General features: G+C 37.9%; 1 pseudogene; it reads left to right on the forward strand.

Annotated features, from left to right (window-relative positions):
- Window positions 1–18,787: 18,787 nt before the first annotated feature.
- Window positions 18,788–20,502, forward strand: LOC142079939 (uncharacterized; annotated as a pseudogene).
- Window positions 20,503–20,823: the final 321 nt, after the last annotated feature.

Below are 20,823 nucleotides of genomic sequence, written 5' to 3' on the forward strand. Positions count from 1 at the left end.
TATTTTCTTCTGACAGTCATGCTATTTATGGTTTGTGTTTCCCTCGACCTAGACAACTTTTATTACCAAATGTCAGCCTGAAGCAGCTGCAGAGAGTCAGCAGCTCAGATTTGCATTAGTTTCTTTACATCTTCTGGGGCTTCTCTGCTCTCTGATGCACATTACAAATATTAGCATAAAGGAGAAAGATGAAGTTTTAGACATTTTGATCATCCTCAAGAGAAGTCACTGTCAATAGGATTTGGCCAAAACCTTTCTATTCTCAGACCGAAGAGGGAAAGCCTGTCACTACAAAATACTGACATTTTTAAGCCTGCTTGCTCATCTTTTTTTCGCCCTCATCATTATGATACTACATCATATATGCTCCTCTGATGTCCAGTTTCCCTCTTCTAACAGATCATCCTACATTCAGCTTTTGATAGGTCATTGCATCAGCGTGGAATATGGTCATAGTTCAGCAGCTACAAAAGTGTCATTTTTATAAGTAATAGAAAAACAGCTACTTTAAAATAAGATCTGACTCCACAAAAAGAGCCATGATTTAACTGGTTAATTGAGGAAAATATGAAAATGTGTTCCCAAAATTCTAATTAAAAAGTGATGGCTTTTAGTTAGTTTCTTCATGCTTCAGGAAGAACATTATAACCAGTTACTCAGACTGAAATAAGTCTCTTCACTGTGTGAAGAAAAAAGATCTCGTAAGTTGTGAGATCCATATACTGTGTTTCCAGTGTTGCTACCCCTTACCTTGTGTTCCAAACTGTGTATCAGTAGCAAGTAGTTGAAGCCCGTTGTAGGTCCCTTCCAAAGGAAATGTTCTGTTCTGTTCTGTTCTATTCTATTCTATTCATCAGCTTAGAGATTTTAAAGCATCTTTCCAAATAGAGTCCAGACTTCAAGGATCCACTGTTGATGCCCTACTAGTCAATAGAAGAGCTAGAGAATATACATTTCTGGTTTACATCCATCACTGTGGTACCTAATATCATAAGAAAAATATCATAGTTAAAATTTCTAATTCAACCTGAAAACACCTTTGCTAAATTTTAAATGCTTAACAATGCCAAGTTACAGGAAATTGAAATTCTTCCCCTTTCATGCAAAATTAACTCTGATAAAGACTAGTTAAAAAATAATCAAACTAATATTAGCCACTTCCCACTGTATAATTATATATTTTGTTTGGTTTTTGAGACCAACACATCTTTGAGTGCTGAATAAAATGTTATTTAGCACAGGAATGTAATTTGCCCCAGCTAAAGATCATTTGGTATAGATAGAGTTAAGCTAGTCATTTCATGAATCTTGAGAATTCCCAAAAGAGTCCTACATACTTTTTAAGAGTAAATAGAACCACCAGATACATCAAAGTAGTACTTAAGGAAAATAAAACAAATATCTGATTTCTTTTTACACCTGGCATAGATTAATTCAATGCAGGAATCTTTGTCACTGGTACTGATGAAGGATAGATACCCAAAAGCCATTGGATTGATTCTCCATTTTAGAATCAGCATTTATAGTGTCTTTTCATTATTTCTTAAGTTTTCCAATTTGGACTAGTAAGGAAATATTATTAAAAATAGACTTTGGAGAAAATCTTACCTGTACGTCATCTTCCCCCCCCCCCCCCCCCCATCCTCATAGATTCTCAAAGTACAGATGAAATAGCCAAGAATAAAGTTTTCTGAAACTTAAGAATGTTTTGTCTTGATCTGATTCAAGGTTAGGATTGATTCTTATTTCATACAAATGAGTTCATTCCTCTCAATATACCCTGTCTGGCAACGTAATACACAACCTAATGGAGACACATACTTTAAAAATATTGAAGTGTAAATTAGTAATATGCTTTACCTAAATAGTTGCTGTGGGGAAGGGAAGGGAATATTATGTATCAGCTACCAGAAGCATCTGAGATATAGTATAAAGAATATGCGGTTGATCTGCAATGATTTATTAATACTCTATATTGCCGAGTTGTGGGATGGTAGGGTTGTATTAGCTTGCTAGAATGTTTACTATACGCATATGTTGATTTACTTTTATAAGAGAGTAGTTAGAAAACTGCCAAGAAGGCAAAATAAAGATTCTCAATACGTATCCTGCTGGTAAACATTTCAAAGTTACTGTGAAACAATACCTGAATTATTAAGCTATTCCAGGGACCAGCCAGGTCATTTCTTTTGCTAAGACTAAGAGCAGTAAGATTAGAAGAACAGTAACATGGTAAAACAGTCACTCTAGAAGGAGGATGGAAGCTTTATAATGCAAGATTAAACTTTGAGCTTCTGACAGTGATAAAAAAAGGCAAAATCTCTAGACAAAAACTTTCTACTAAGCATTTTAGCTGCACTGAGGATGTAACTGACCATAATTAGCTTTCCATGGTTAAATTAACACTGTGAAAGGTGCTGAATCCTGACCTTATTTGGTACAGACACTGAAGAAAACATATCACTTCTAAACTCCCCTTTACAAATCAAAGCCATTTTTAAATGAAGGTCAAACTCATCAGTATATGCAGACAATGGCTTTTGGAAAGCATTTTGTTCTTTGTAGCTTAAGTGATCACTAAGACTGATGACCAGTAAAAATAAATTGCACTGCAATATGAAAGGAGACACATTTTTTCTGGTTTTGCATTTACTTTTTTTCCTCCCTGCTGTTTGTATTACATTCTCCAAAGCTTAAAAAGGAAAATTGCTGTCATGGATTTAATGTCTTTCCATGCTCAGACTTCCCCCTTTGTGAAGCAGATGATTGCCAAACAACATTACTGCCCTCAAACTTTGATACAATGGAACTGAATTTTATTGAGTTAGTGTTCATAAGATTTTTTCTCAACACACAGAAATTCTAACAAATGACCGGACCACAGTTAAAATAGGGATGGGACCCCTCAAAATCCTGTAATTAGCAGCCACAGCATCTTTGTAAACAGGTAATGTCAAAGGAATCAGAGGCAAGCAAGCATGAAATAGTAAAAACAAGTGGCTTCAGTGACAAGTAATCAGCATCACAATAGGGAATATTCAGGAAACAAGCAGAATTAATTTTGAAAGCTCCAGACCTTTAGACCAACAAAAGAATCCACACACTTCTGCATATGCTTACATTTACGTGTGTGAGTAGTAGCAAGTTGACTAGAAAAGCGCAGAAAGTTAAAGAAAACTTGCAAGCATTTCCAGGAGCTGCACTGATGTTCCAGGGGTAACAAGATCAAACAAGCATTCAAATTCTGGAAATAAAATCTAGCACAGTTAGCATGGGTACACTTCAAATCAGAAGGAGTCTATTAAGTAAATAGGGACAGAAAATCAGGTTCAGTGATAGTACAGTCAAAACAAAGGAAATTAAAAGACCTAATACTCTACAGCAACTTTCTGAGGTGCTCTGTAGCACTGTGTCAGGAGGTAGGCACAACCTTGTATAAAAGAACAGAAAGGCAAACGCCAAAGTATTGCTCAATAAGGAAGTCATTCTGACCAAAGAGCAGAAATCAAAGCTCTAGGAAGGCAACCAACATGGAAGTAGCAGATAGGTCATGAGGTGTCAAAATATGTAACACTGATTAAACACTTTCTAAGCTTGAGAGAAAACTGGGTACAGAAAAGGAATATCCAAAAGTCCTCTGGGATTTTATAGAAGACTGCAGTATTCTGATCTCTGTCAAAATTAAAAAGACATTAAATCCATGACAGCAATTTTCCTTTTTAAGCTTTGGAGAATGTAATACAAACAGCAGGGAGGAAAAAAAGTAAATGCAAAACCAGAAAAGTAAATGCAAAACCAAAATGTGTTGGTTTCACAAAGCGAACAAATAGTAGGAAACTCACACTGATGATAACTTCATTAGAGCAGGGTCTCAGTACTGAGAACGAGAGGGACTTCGACTGCAAAAGCAGAATTATCTGAAAGCATATGAATAAGGTAATTTAAAACTGAAAGGGAGATACGTGAAAGGTTCAGCTGAAACCATCATGCAGTATTTCAGCAACTTTCTGTACTGCATATTGTACCGACCTGCATTAAATTTGGGCTTTACTTTGTCCTGTATGATTTCTCCTGAGGAAGCATGACACACATACAGAAGAAGCAGTTGTTTCTATATGAAAAAATTGAGCAAGGTCACCCCATACTGTGTTGAAAGAGGCATTAATGGCATCTCAGTATCTTCTAATAAAAAACCCATTTATGTATGTCATCACAGTAAAGTACGAAGCAGTCACAGCACCACAGCAAAATTAATCAATATGCAATGTACTGGACTCCAAGCAAATTTTTAGTGCTGTTTTTAAAGGTACCTTGCGGTATGCTTTAGTAAATGGTAACTTGCTAAAGGTAGCCTGAAACCATAACAAAAGGATAAGTACACTTGCATAATTTTCTTTTCAAAAGACTAAAATATAAAATAGAAAAACATATATCATTCTTTACCTAAGCAACAACATCCTTTTGCGGATGACAAAATACATGGAAGGTGTTTCTTAAATCTAAGTTGCCTGCAGTCAAATATACATAGAAAATGAATTATTTGCAACTTGCTCACAAAGGGAATAATTTCCATTAGGTCAGCCTAATGTGACGCCCCTGTTGACTTACAGGTTATACTTTAAACATATCTCCTATTTCTTGAACTAATTTCAGGCTCTTGAATGCAAGCACATAGTGGGACCAAGTGTGAGGACATTGACTAAAGGACACAGCAACTTTTTCCAGGAATGCCACTTTTTAGTAATACTGTATGAGACCCAAACAGGACATGTGTTCAGGGTAGACTGAGTACTTGAACCGAGTCTGACCATGCATGTAGATACAGCGCATATAAATATGCACTGTAGTGCATATAAACATATAATTTCCTTTCTTTTCTGTCCTATTAAATTGTCTTTGTCTCAATCCATGAGTTTTACCTTTTTTCTTCTGATTCTCTCCCCCATCCCACTGGATGCCTAGTACATATATAAATATGCTCTATATTACCTTTAAATATGACACTAGTACTATTGAAACCAATGGAGTTATCAGTGCACCTAATCACTTTACTGTATTGGACACAGAGTAATCCTTTTTTTCCTGATAGTTGACATCTTCCTGCTATTTTCTGAGGGCCAAATGCAACATATCTATAGGTACATAGAGTTTTTCTGTCAGAGGACTTGCTTCACGTTTAGCTTTAGTCTACCTTTTGTATGGGTAGCTCATGCTATAAATTTCTTTAGCAGGCATGAGAAGTGTTGCGCAATTCAAATTCCTCATGTCCCATTCCCCTTTTCTCTAAATGCCCAGAGGAATTCTACTGGTTTTCATCAAGTTTAGACCAGGATGCCTCAGGACACCCTGTGTCTGTCACACAGCCCCATGCAGTTTTTGAATGGGCATTGATAAGCATGTGTTTTACTGGAAGAGACCAGGCCTTTGCTTCAAGTTCAATATCATACTTACACCCTTTAAGTATGACTTACTAATTTATTCACTGACAATCACTGATTTATTCACTGATAATTACCCCTCATGAGGTACTCTGCAATAATTTGCTATCTTCCAATCGTCCTCTTTCCTCTTTTCCTACTCCCAGGAGTTTGTTTGGGTTTCTACACTCTTTGTATGATATCCAAAATTGTCCTCCCAGAGCCCTGTGATATCTGTCTAGTCCTGAGCCATAGCAAATGCAGATAGGCAGGTATCTCTCCCGGTGTTAGAATGCAGAGTCAGCACTTCAGGAGACAAGTTCAGAGGAGGGCGAGGAAAAAGATCAGGGGGATGGAACGCCTCTCCTGTGAAAAAAGGCTGAGAGAGTTGGGGTTTTTCAGCCTGGAGAAGAGAAGGCTTCAGGGAGACCTTATAGCAGCCTTTCAGTACTTAAAGGGGGGTTTATAAGAAAGATGGGGACAACCATTTTAGCAGGGCCTGTTGCAATAGGACAAACTGAAAGAGGGTAACTATAAGGAAGAAATTTTTTACAATGAGGGTGGTGAAACACTGGAACAGGTTGCCCAGAGAGGTGGTAGATGCCCCATCCCTGGAAACATTCAAGGTCAGGTTGGACAGGGCTCTGAGCAAGCTGATCTAGTTGAAGATGTCCCTGCCCACAGCAGGGGGGTTGGACTAGATGACCTTTCAATCCCTTCCAGTCCAAAGTATTCTATGATTCTATGATTCTATAAGTCCATCCAGACAGAATCCAGGTTCTGGAATCTTCTGTGGGATTGGGTAAACAGGATCTTCAGTTTAGGTCTCTGGCTTCGGTAATTGCTGTAAATAGTATGTTAGGTTACACTACTATCATTAAAAAACAAGCAAATAAACAAAAACATTTCTCTCTGAAAAAATAGTGGCAGATATCTATTGACAAGGTATTGTAGTTGAGAACTGGAACAGAGAGAACAACTTGGGTTTTTTGAACGCTGAAAAAGGATGTCAGCAAGAACTGGGCTTTAGGGAGACACTGGCACCTTTGTCCATTGCTTAGTATTCCCTGCGCACTTAATTGGAGACAGAGTCTGAGATGCAGATTCCTTTTAGGAAGCCACAATAGTCTCTGATTTCTGACGCACTTAGATCTTTTACCTGATCGAGTCCCTAACCTGTAGATACTATCATGAAAATTGTCCAAAACAGAAAGGCAAATAACCTCTATTTTATCCTTGTTTATGTGAAAAAGAGGATTTTTATCCTAATTGTATTTTATTAATTCAAAATCTGAAACAGTAGTTTTACCCTGCCACTTTATGTGTCATGTACACTGGACACAGCACATTTAAACACCTTCAGGCATTTATTGGCTGATAAGAAACAATGCCAATACAGTCACAATACTCTTCACAATTTAAATTCATTTAAACTTGGGAAATAAAGGCAGGCAAGGAACATGAAATGGGAGCAATTACAATAGCAGGCAAACAAGCAGCAGACTCTACTTAGGGGGAGCTGCCAGGTTGTTTTCTCTCGCTTTCTGCACTTTCCTTTCTTCAAGGATTACCGAATCATTATCTAGGCAGCTTCTCTCATTGTGTCAACAAGCTCACTTAGCTCTTCAGGGCTTTCCATCCTCTCTTCAGCAAAATACTATCATTTTTTACTTATTAAATGTTCAAGGACTAATAACTTAAGCACAGTTTTTCTGTTTAAACAACAGAAAATGCTTAGTCTGGTATGACAGAAACTAGGTCCCCAGCTAAATTTCAAAATCTGACTAATAAAGAGGATTCACCTTTATCAAACAAAAGGTTTGTTTGACCATTAGGGAATAGAGAAAAAAGTTAAAAATCTAAGCTAAAGGTACATGAAAGGAAGAGAAAAGATGGAAGAAAAGAGGAGGGAGGTGAGGGAAACATAACCTTTGCAAATGTTCTGGGTTCTTTCTAAAGCAAACACAGTATAAAGCACCGTATGCATTGGGCCCCATCAGTTTGAATAACCCAATGTGATCAAAATATTTATTCACAAGAATTAAGTCAAATGCACACAGAAGTGTTTGCAGCATAAGAGCTGTTGTTGCAACACGATGACAGAAAGTACTAGCCAGAGCCAAGAAAAGCAGGGCTTCAGCAACTGTTTGAATTTTTAACAGGAAAAGTTGTACTGCATTAACTAGTGAGGAATCAATATTTTCCTCATTGAATCTTTCCTTTGCAATTTTGCATGTGTTATATCACCAATATAACACAATAAATGGTGCAGACTTTCAACTGTAATTTTAATGTAATTGACCCTGTCATAAGTGAGGGGGGGAAATGTCAAATACTAGTTCACAAAAAAATTAATAAACTTGCAGCCAAAATCATTAAGACAAATATTGGAGGCTGACAAATTCCATGAGGAGAAGATGTGATACCCTGCTCTCCTCAAGAGAATAACTGCAGTGGCAAGATCACTAAAAGTTCTCTGAGTGGCTTAAGAAATAAGCCGTCAACAACTTTTAAATTTAATATTAAATTTAAAATGAAAACACTGAGGGATCTAGAGAAAAGCAGTACTGTGTTTTAGTAATTTGGAATAAATTAATAAATTGTGAGGAAGCATTTGGACTAAGTATACTCCTAACATCAGCATAAGCATGTTCTTTGAGTATACCAAGATTAACATTGTCAGCGACTAAAACATCATCACTCTGGCAATGGAATATAAATGGTTTCTCTCCAGCAAGATTCTTTAAGTGATAAACCCATCTCTTGTCAGAATATATACATTACTTAGTCTTTAAAATAAATACATTGATCCAAAAATAATAATGAGATCTTTAAGTGCACAAAGAACACTGGACTATTAAATTACATGGTTGCAGAAGGGGTTGTTGCAAGCTTGTGCCATGAGATAATTAGTTTTACTTCCATCTTGTTCAAATTCATTTTAAAATTAAGGTGTTCAGTTCTGAATTTCTGCCAAACACTGCGACAAAACATAGGCTGCAGCTGAAGCACCAGGAAAGAGAGAAAGGGAGCTGGGAGCCATCAGCAAAGCAAAGGAACATTATACTGTGATGGTGAAAAATTGAAGTAGGAAACAGCATATAAAAAGAAGAAAATATAATCCCTCAGATGAAGCCATTCCACATCAGGGAGAATAAAAAGGAAAAAGAGGAGGGAAGAATTTGGTCAACAATCTAATGATGGTCTCAAAGATTTTAACATAGCCTTGCTAAGGCTACAAACAGCTGCCAAAGTGGCAGCAAAAGATAGTTCAGCGGCACAGAATATTAATTATGGCACTGACTGGAAGGTCTGGTTTAAAGTAGGGATGCATATGCCATGAGAAATAAATAAATACAATGAGAAAGAAGAGAAATAGGACCTCCAGGAGAGTATAAACAGTGTCTCAGCAATGATCTGAAAATGAAAAAAATGGTGGTTTTCTCTTTCCTCATTGGCACGGAAAGGATCTGTCCCATTTACAGATACAGAATGCAAAACAAATCAAAGATGACAGAGCACATAACATCAGAAAAGTTAGCCTAAGGTGGCAGTAGGTAAAGCTTGTCACTGCTCAGTAACCCATTGATATATGAGCTATGTTGACACAAACAAATTCCTAACAGTCACAAGACAATATCCCAAAGTCAACAGAGGGAATTTGTTCTTTATGCTTGTAGTCAGGGTCAGAAAAGAATGCAGACTAAATGGACATGGAAAATTGAGCAGCCCTTTCACTCTTGCGGCAGTATGTGTGAATGAAGAATGCAGCAGGCGGACAAAAGCAATGAGGGATCCAGCACTTCTGTTGACTGCAAGATTCTTACTTGTGCATAACACAGGATGCACAGTCAGGCAAGCACAATACTGCATTTTTATTTTATTTTACAAATTCTTTTTAAAAGCTTCGCAATGCACTTGGTTGTAGGAATATTAACAAATACTGGCTACAAAAACCAAAATCATCTCATCAGCAAGCAATTGAAGGATATAAGTGTCATTCTTGCTGAATCCTACTAGGAGGTAGAGAGCTGTGAGGTCCTTGAAGGATTTTATATTCAGATCCAGCAAAGGACTTGCAGGAAGGCAAGTATCACACACATTTCTTCTGAGAGCAGAGCCATATGCTGACAGTGCATGGTATAAAGGCTTTGCAAATGCCTATCAAACCAGGTCCTTTGAGAACTTTGCAAACTGTTCAACCCGTTTCTGGGTCCTAATCACACTTAGCCCTAAGGTACATGCTGACCTGCTCAGCACAGTGCCGTTCTACACATACTCACAAGATGAACGGTCAGTGTCTAAAGAACTACAGGTACGAGGACAGAACACACAGTGCGTTTAAAACTTAGTAGGGACTGTCTCTTACAGTGAGAACAATCATATTGCAAATGCATAGTAACACAGCCTGGGTTACTGCAGAATTAAAGAAGTCATCAGCCAGTTAATTTTCTTTAATTTATTATAAATTGCCCCAAACCTTTAACATCAGCACTTTAAAAAAAGTAGGCATATAAAGCAAATTTTGAGCGTGGATTAAGTTAAATATAATCATCAAGCAAATGTGTGGCTTCTCTAAAAGAACCTAGAAATAAATATAAATTATATAAATATATATAAAAGAAAAGCAGATGGCTGCACAAAAGACTGATCCCAAAGAGTGAGACCTGCTTTTATAAGTCATACATTGCAGGGCACACAAACCAAGATGGAATTTAGAGGGAATGTGTTCTCCAGTTCAGGTGAAGAAACATAATGAAAACTATTTTACCTGGGTCAAACAATGCCTGCACTTTAACATCCAGAGCAACAAGCATCAGAACTGAAATGGAATCAGTTGTCTCTTGAAATGAATTACTTGCATGTTCTTACAGATATGGTTTCTATTAACAAATGGAAGTGTAGGATTTCATAAGCTGTCAAAAGTATATATATCTTGTCAGAAGATCTTGAAGGTGACCTAAGCAAACCTTGTTCTGTTCTTTTCAGCACGTATAAGTGAGAACAGATTCCAGAATCATATCTTTAACTACAGAATAAAGTAAAAAATTAAACTATTAGCCTAGTCAATGTTTGTTTTACAGCACTAATGTTTATATCTCATTTATAGTATTAGTATTATTATTATCAATTTATTATCATTACCAATTAATATTATTATCATTGTTGTTGTTGTTATGGTTATTATCAGTTATTCTGAAAAAGCACTGGAAAATTTGGCCTCACAATATGTATAAAATTCTGTCCTAAATCATTTCTTGGAGAAACAGGACTAATACATGTGTATGTTGATACCATATGAAACATGAGCAACGCACATTTTGCAAGTAGGGTGTTCAACCTGACTTGAAGCAATAATCTTAAAAAAGGATACTTCAGCGCTAGAGAAGGAATCATCCCAATGTGAAAATTTTCTTTTATTTGTGCCCCCCCTACATGCAGGGGCACAAATCAAAATTAAATAAAATTTAAATTGTATTAAAAATTCTTTTGTGAAAACAAGCTCTAATAAGAAATTGGCCAGCTGATTTTTAGGGTAGAATTTATCTTCCATAAGTTTAAATAGCTACAGTGTGGACATTTACATCTGAGCGTCTCACCCTGGCCTTCCCATATAATCGATGTAGAGCAACAGGCACATTCAGGGAGTCGTTCAACATACATCACACCCTGGGGTGGCCTATTTCTCTGCAATGACTGCAAAGGGAGCTTCAGGTGACTAATTCACGAAGTACTATAGGTATCTACATTTGTTCAGATGAAACCCACCCTAATGGTGTTCTTGAAGAGGGATGTGATGTATCTTAATGCAAAGAGAATTATGTAGACAAATAAGAACATATTGAGGAAGTAGGTTAGAAGAAGAATTAAAATTTCCAGAATTGGTTGCTAAGAAATTAGCATAATCAAATCTTCCATAAGTTCTGAACTATGTCTCATTATATTATAAAAAATCAACTTTAAAAATGAGCTTATTAGCTTATGCTGGCAGCCATGACCTGGTAAAATGTATGGAGACAACCTGGAATGCTGAGGCAGAATTCATAAGGAGCAGCTGGATTAACCACTGTACATCCAGGTGTGAGAAATCAAGACCATATACCAGCAAGGGCAGGGACACTTGCTTCGTTGAAGACTGTGTAAAGAAAGGCTTTTACATTGCTAAGGATATCAAATGCATTCCTTTGACTTTTCCCAGCTCTGTTAGGCCAGCATGAACAAACCCTGAACCTTTCCATAATATAAATATAAATTTTAGTGAAATACTTCAGGACAAGGCAAATAAATTTGTACATGAATGGTACACACATATTTGGTAAAAGGTAAGCAGTGCACGAATGCCTGTTGGTTAGGACCTATTCATCTGCCATGGGTGGGACATTCATTTAGCTGGTAAGGAGAAGCTATGAGGACAGCCAAGCAGTGGAGGAAGTTGCCCAGAGGAGTTGTGCTATCTCTGGTTTTGGAGGTTTTCAAGACCTGGCAGGACTAAATAAACTTCCACAGTCCTTTCCAACCTATATGATTCTATGATTCTGTGTGCATGTGTGCGTCTCAAATACAAACAGATATATATAAAACTATTCTGGTTTATAAATTGTGCCAACAGAAATTTCTGATTTTCAAGGAACAATGCATAGTACAAATCTTCTAAATGAAATAGGGACAAAAATGTAATCAACTATGGCTAAATGAATATTAAAACTCTCTCTGACACTATACCTTTCCTTTTCTTTAACACTAAAAGTGGTATTGCCAAAAAGGACTACAAAATCATGCCACCATGCTGCTGTTGCATGTCCACACAAAAAGTCAAAATATAAGACTTATTTCAACTACTTACAAGCTGTGAGTAATCTCCATTTCTGTTCTCCAGAGAGCTGGTCCTCAAGCCAGCATGTAATTTATAGCTATTTTTATTGGGACTACCAAAATTTTGTAAGAATTGTTCTCATTAGGTTTATTTCTCTTCTTTTCTACTTACTTCTTTTAGGTTATCTTTCTTGCCATTTTTCCAAAAAGGCAGTTGAGAAAAATGCAAAAAAAAAAATCCATATCCAATTTACATTGCTGTATACAAACGCTGCTTATCAAAAGCTAAAATCTTGAGCTCAGGCTAATTAGTCATCTGAAGACTTTAAAAAAAGGATATAAAACACAAGTCTTGTAGGTACACTAAAAATCTGCCAGTAACTTCATTCAAGAGTAGCAAAATTTTGTTTCATAAAGGTTATAGATTATACATAGACAATCTCTAACACACTTGTCTATATTTAATTTGGCAATCTAGGATTAATGAAACATATAATGCTTTTCTCAATTTGAAAACTTGTGTATATAGTGTAAATAACGATATGGAATCACAGCAATGAAATCAAAGTACATCTTTAAACATACTTGATCAATTAAGGTTTTTTATGAGAACAGTAGTGGCTTTTTGTTTTTTTAAAATGCATATAATTTCACAGACCATTGCTCCGTACTAACAAATAGTAAGTCATAAATTTCTGTAAACTCATAGAAAGGAATTTGCATTTTATCATTGGAGTTGTGAATATTTTCTGTGGGATCTGATTCTGGCTTCATACCAGCCACTACCGCTGTAGTTAAATTAACTTCAATGGTATTGCTCTTGGTATTTTTCAGTGTGCTGACAAAATCTGCTCCTAAACAGTTGACTAGTTACTATAGCACTGCATGGTGAACAGAGGAAAAGAGTAGAGAGGTAGTTAAGAGATGTCTGTTTTACACTGACAGCGCATTGAAGAGACAGAGAGAAGATTCATAACAATGATGAAGGATATATTTATTCTGCTGCACTGTGTGTTACACAGAAGCATAATCACAATAATATTACCAAAATAAAATACATCAACAAATGCACAGTATCTCCAGGTGCAGAGTAAATGTAAGAGTGTGATACATGAGACAACTGATAGTCTCAAGCATACCTCTCAAAAAGGGTTATTTAAGATACTCTGCTCCTAGATGAACCGTTTGTGATCACATGCTGGTTTGTAAATGGTTTACATTGAAAGATTTGCAGATTAGCATTTTCATACAAGACATTTTTTCCATCAAAGACCTTTATTCAAATCTTGGTTTAAATAAATTAAGTGTGTTTGGTATGTCACCCTAACCCTCTGTGGATACTGACTACATTACATATGCTAGAAAATTGCCACCACTGGTATCCAACAAGGGAAGTCAAGCTCTTCTGATGAATCAGGGATGAGGTTCGATGAGGTAAAATGAACAGTACAGGCTCAGCTCCGGACACTGATTCCATTCTGCCACCAGATGTACATTATTGATCTCAGCAGTTTAAAAGAAGAACATGTATTTGATGTAGCTGGCAGCAGCCTTCCAGTTAAATTGCTCTTCAGCTGGCAGACTATTCTGTGAGCTTTGTTACAGAGCAGATCAGTAAATGCACACATTTTTTGTATTTCTCACAGTACCTAAGACAGTGAGTAATCTGAACAACTATTTAAACATTTTCAGTCACTGCCTTAAACAGGTGTAAATGAAGCCTGCATGCGTGGATCTTGCTGCTTGCCAACAACTGGTCAGGAAGAATTCACCGCACCGAGTGTGGTCTTCCGTTCAGCCCAACAAGATGTGTCAGAGAACACGCTATAGAGAAAATCAGTGAGTCCATCACAGATTTGGGCCTAACGTGCTTGGGAAAAACGTCTTTGGGGATGGCACATTGTTGATATGCGATATACTTTGGCCCAGATGTTTCATAAATAGATTTCCACTGTTAAAGATGCAGTCATCTTCCTTTTTTTTTTTTGTCACTCAAGGAAGTTAAGAAGAGAAGACAGAGACAAGAAAGTTTTTCCTAAAAATGTAGAAACATAAAATATTGCCAGAAAAGGATTATGAAAGAGGTATATCTAAAACTTAAAGATATTTCTGTGCATCTATTTGTACCTGTTCCTTACAAAACCACTCTTGCCTCATGTTGTTAATATAGTAAGTGTAAAGAAATTAAAGCATGGGCTTGTATGAAATCATCTCATTGTTCCCTAAAAGAATTCCCAGCTGAGGTCTGAAGAATGAGATCACAAACAGCTAAAATCTGAGGGAAAGCTGAGAGAAGAGAAATACAGGGGCTATGCAGAAAAGGTAGTTGTCCAAGAAGTGACGGACCCAAGACCCCGAACAGGAGATCACCGAGTGAGAACAATAAAACAAACACCCCCACAGGGAACAGGAACCGGTTCAAAGGAAAATATGCCCGAAGACCCACGAGCAGAGTCTCGGGAGTGGGGAAATGGACTGTGGAAGAAAGCATTGGCACCAGGTATTCCCAGAGCCGTGATTCCGAGACAGCCTACTGGCATTATCCTGAGTCTAATTCAAGCGTTCCAGAAATGTGATGATGGTGAAAGGAAAGAGCATATTCCAAATGCTCCGGTACCATTGCCAGTTCCAAGAAAGAGCGAGAACCCTTTCCTCGCTCTTAGGGATGAATTGCAAAGCATGAGGCCAAAAAACGAGTAATGCCAGGACAGACACTGCCTGTCTGGCAAGTGGAATCCTATCAATGGATAAATAATAATGGCCCATATATTTTGATTCCAGTTGGTCCTCGACAACAATTGATAAAATTCCTAATAGATATGGAACACAAATTTCAATATTAACACAGCAGGATGCTGAAATGCTGGGTGTACAACCTGGATGGCAAAGAGTTAAAATTACCGGAGTGAACAGAGCAAGTGCTCTGCCAAACTCTGAAAGTTAATTTATGGCTCCTGGGTGAGCAGCGCATGTCATCTACTCATTTTGCAGTAAAAGATCACAATGAAAATATTTTGGGGTTTGATGTTTTGAACAGCTGAACCCGGTGCCTGCCGGATGGCAGTGTGTGGTCCTTCGGTTCAAATGTCGAACCTAACCCTGATAAAAATTGGGAGGCTATAGTGCGTGTACTGCATGCAGCCCCTGCACTCCCTGATTCAAAAATCACTGATGTCCTGCAGTATCTGATTTCTGCTGTGGCATGAACTGGAATTTCTGAAGTAACAGCAGTCTTGGAAAAATGGCACATTGTCTCCAGAACCCACTCCCCATACAATTCACCCATCTGGCTAGTCCGAAAGCAAGGCAGGAGGCGGCATCTAACAATTGATTATCGGTGCTTAAATGCCAACACAGCTCCACTAACAGCTGCAGTACCCAATATTGCAACTTTAACAGCCACATTACAAGCAGCCACACACCCATGGATGCCAATGCTAGATGTCAGAGATATGTTCTTTATGGTCCCCTTGCAGGAGGAGGATAAAGAGAAATTTGCTCTTACTTGGGAAGGTATACAACACAGCTTTAACAGACTCCCACAGGGGTATAAACATTCACCTACAATTGCTCATGCTGCGCTTGCTGAACTCTTACAAACAGTCTCACTCCCTCAAGATGTGAAACTGTACCAATATATAGATGATATCATAATCGGAGGAACCTCCTCTGAAAAAGTGGTAGAAGCAGCAGCAGCAGTGTGGCAGGCACTATAGAAAGCAGAAATTGAAGTTCCACTTAAAAAATGTCAGGGACTAAGTAGAGAAGTAAAATTTTTAGGTGCTTGGTGGATTGCAGGTAGTGCAGCAATTCCCCCACACACTCTAAGACAAATAGAACAATTGCAGGTGCCCCAATCTAGGAAAGAATTACAACAGTTTATGGGTACTTTAGGATACTGGAGGAAATATGTACCTGGATTTTCTATCATTGCTCGCCCACTGTACTCACTTTTACAAAAGGGAAAACCATGGAAATAGAACCCAGAACATGAAGAGGCAGTCAAAACCCTAATTCAGGAATTAAAAGCATATCAATCATTAGGACCAGTACACCCCCGTGACCCTATTACAGCAGAATGGGGTTTTGCAGAGCATGGTACTTATTGCAACCTATTCCAGACCAGGCCAAGCGGGCCAAAAAGACCTTTAATGTTTAGCTCAACTACATTTAAAGAGAGACAACAGAGATATTCCGAATGGGAAAAAGGACTTTTGTCTTTAGTCTGAGCAGTTAAACAAGTTGAGAAAATACACCAGTGGCAACCTGTTCAGACTACAGGGCCATTTAATTTGCTAGAGACAGTCCTAAAAGGAACTGCTCCCCCAGAGGGAATTGCACAGAAACCCACTACCAGAAAATGGTATGCCTATCTGATGGGAGTAGCAGATGAAATGCAATTGACTGAAGGACATACAAAAATTTCCAAATTACAAATGCCTATAAACACCAACCTACTAGCACTAAACCAGCCATTTAAACCTTCACCGATTCTAAATGCACCTCCCCTCACTGAGAAAACACCAACTGAAGGCATTTGGTTTATTGATGCCTTAGCAAAGAGGGTAAATTGCAAATGGCAATATAAAGCCACCGCATTAGAAATTACCACCGTCAAACAAGTAATAGAAGAAGGTGAAGGTAGTGTACAAGTAGGAGAATTAAGGGCAGTTGTTCTAGCAGCACAAAACGGAGCAAAAGTTATCTATGTCAACTCCTATGCCGTGTGGGCAGATGCCACACAATGGCTTTGTCAATAGGAAGCCCTAAATTGGGAAGTAAATAGATCCCCAGTTTGGAGAACTGAAGACTTGCAATTACTATTAGATATAACTAGGCAAATGTCATTTAAACTAGGGTGGGTAAAAACCCATGTAAACAATGACCAACCAGCCACAAAATGGAACCAACAAGTGGATGCTTTAGCCAGAATCAGGAAAGTAAAAACAGGACATACGCCAGATCCTGGGTGGTACCGACTGGGGGAATGGTTACATCAGAAATTAGGCCACACAGGCCAAGAAGCACTTTATTTTGCAGCCCAAAGCTGAGGTTGGCCTCTAAACAGGAAAATATGTGAAGCCGTCCTTACAGAATGCCCCCAATGTAAATTGAAATTGCAAATGGATCATCCTGCTAAAACACCACCCCTACACATTAATAAAGGAAAAACCCTATGGTCAATCTGGCAAATTGATTACATTGGATCCTTTAAACCCTCCTCTGGATATCGGTACATCCTCACAGGAGTAGAGGTCATGTCAGGCCTAATTATGGCAACTAAATGTCAGAAGGCTAACGGTCAGAGCACCATTAGGGGGTTATCCTCTTGGTTTTCAGGCCTACCAACCCCCGATATCATCCAAAGTGACAATGGCTCACATTTTTCCAGCAAGGAAGTGCAAGAATGAGCAAAACAGGAAGAAATTCAATGGGTATTCCATACCCCTACTATCCTCAATCAAATGGGATGGCAGAAAGAGCTAATGGCTTACTGAAAAGGAGCCTTAAGCCACATGAGGCCCATTGGGATACTAGACTTTCCAAAGTACTTCATCAATTGAATAATCAGTATGGGCCCACTGGAAGCCCTGTGAGCCGAGCATTCTCTGCAAAAACTGAGTCTGATGCTCCACCCTCTGATGAAAGAAAATATCCAATAGCATTACAGCCAGGACAACCTGTCATGGTAAATTTACCACAAATTGGAACTGCACCTATGACTCTAACTCAACCTTATGGCCCACTTGCCTGGGAAGCTACTGACAGCAGTGGTATAAAACATAGAATTAGTGCACGGTGGATTTTCCTTCTTTCTAATGGGATAACCTGTCCGGAAAACCCCACCAAGACCAGTCAATTTTACTTTTTTATCTTGCAGTGTCCTCCAAGATGAAAGTGAGATACAGCACTCCACTGCTATTGAAGATTTCGATAATACTTGCTTCCTCACAAATGCCCACCTGCCTCAACTTAATTGTTAATCAAGAAATCAACCGCTATTGTGTCAATACAGATAAGCTACTTATTGTCTGTTGCTAAAAGACAATAATACAAATGTGACTTGTAAAACACAACCACCTGTTAATAAGGGATATATATATATGTTATGATTATTCACAATAACTCTTACACGTCATGTAGAAAATGCTGCAACATAAGTCATTGCTCAATACATGACATAGTGAAGGAACGTTATGATGTTGAAATATCATGCAGATGGCACACTCTGAAGGGACACAACATAATACTAGGAATAATATCTCTCAGGATCACTAAACCTATCACAATGACATCAGTGCCTACTCTGGATATTCCCTTAGTTTTACTGAGGAGTCTTACTGAGAGAATCCTAGAGTGACCATGGTCTCAAGCTCATGTTAAGTACACTGGGAACACTCCCTAGTACAGGAGATTTGAATCTTTCCACCATGGTCATACTCGGAACTGAAGTATACTCAGAAAATAAATGGAGCTGCGATAGAAATAAAACTGTTATTAATAAAGTTCCCCGACTTTGGGGAACAGCAGGGACAGAAATTAAAATAGCATGCCGGATGATCAATGGATCTACCCATGAGAAGGCAACTGAGATTTCTGTGCACAACATTGCATCAAACACCACAGACGCACGTCGTTGCACCTCTAAAGGATTGGACTGTTGGTACAATTTTGCCTTAGTACAACCTGGTTTTATAATCTGCCTTTGGGCTCGCAGGGACGTGGGACTATCATTTAAATTTAAAACAGACATTACTGAACCTAGTACAATTACTTCCACCACTCCTCACTCAACATCCTCCCCAATTGTAAAGGATAAGAAAACTCTATCCTCACAAATTTCTAAAATTGGACCCTATGCCCTCAAATATATAGGCCAGCAACAAGTGCTATTTAATCCATCATGGTCCCTCAAAGGAGTGGAACTATCAATACAGGTTAATATCTCTGAAATTAAAACTACCTGCTCACCATTTCTGAATACATCTTATACAGGATGGTTAGCATGGTTGCCCAGATGAACCTTCACCTCTCCAAAATGATCAAAGAGAGATGTGACTGGCATCCTGGGAACAGGAGTAGGACTATTAAACAGCATGGATGCTGAAGTTTTAGCAAACAAAATAAGCTCAACAACAAGTAATTTACACAAATTAGAACGTCCATTGCAATCTTCTCTATCGGCATTAGGAACTAACTAATGGCTCGTATCTGATATATTACCTCAATGGGAAAAAAATAATGAAAAGGACCACCAACTAATTGTAAATGCACTAGGTGCAGCCCAAATTAATGTCTCCCTCGCTCTTAGTTGTATTCAAGCTCAATTGTGTGTACAATCTACTGTGGCAGCGATTGTGAGAGAAGGTAAAGAAGGCACCTTACCCATTGAAATTTGAAAGGTAATCTGGGATAATGCAACCAAATTTGAAAGGGAATTCCAATCCTGGTGGCATCCAGTCAATTTTACCTATGACCCCACCAACAGTAAAGCAACAGCTTTTGTTAAAAATACGCAATGCTTCGGTATACACCATATACCCAATCATTGCGCTGGGATTAAATCACAATGGAATGGTATTCTACCCATTAGAACATAGAGTGTGGGCCCAACAGAATGGGAATAAATGGCAAACTATTGATGTTGATACAGGAACAACAGGGATTTATTTGTGAAAGTAATACCATTAAGGCCCAAGACATTTGTCTTGACACTGAACAAAATGTTTGTCATTTTGAAATAAATCCTGATGAAACCCCTGAAACTGTATTTATATATGTTGGAAATGGATGTGTTTTTATGAGAACCCTTTGTGATTCTATATTTATAGACAACACCACTGCAGAGACATACAATCACTCAAATATCTGTATTTGTTATTTTACCAAAATTATGGGATGCAACTTTAATTGTTCAGCTCCTGTCACAACTGCTACAATCTAACTATACATTATATTAAGATTTATTGCCTACCCCTATTGGAATGAATCTCATATTGGTGAGAAAACTGTTGAAACATGATGACCTGAGTCAATTGCTAAAACGAATTCAAAACAACGGACAAAAAACTCTTGATTACCATCCATCATGATACACCATGTCCTAGAAAGAGTGAAAAATGATGGAGAACATCACTGGTGGGAAACTCTTTTTGGATGGTCACCAACAGCAACTGGAATTTTGATTTTGATGGTGCATGCAATTGTAGTTTTGCTAGTTTTAACTTTATTATGTTTATTGTTTATAATCATTCTGTATATCAAAGTTTGACAAAAAATGAAACATATTACATCAATCCAGCATGTAAAAAGTATACAATCAACTAATTCTGTATGTAAAATGGTATATAACTAACATCTCTGCAGATCTTTTGTAAGCGACCGGTATTGCGCATAACCTTGTAGTATGGTAACTTTGATTTTGTCTTTGTAACTTTGATTGCATGCTGAATTGATGCTAATGAAACTTTACATAAATTTTGCATGTATTATCCCTTAGACATAAACCGTTCACCACGTCTGAGACTAGGTTTGGACCTAGCTGCACTTAGACTCCTCTGTGAGGGGGAGTTTAGAAAGCAAGGGGGTCCAC

This window comes from Calonectris borealis, chromosome 3 (assembly GCF_964195595.1).
Source record: "Calonectris borealis chromosome 3, bCalBor7.hap1.2, whole genome shotgun sequence".
Lineage (NCBI taxonomy): Eukaryota > Metazoa > Chordata > Aves > Procellariiformes > Procellariidae > Calonectris > Calonectris borealis.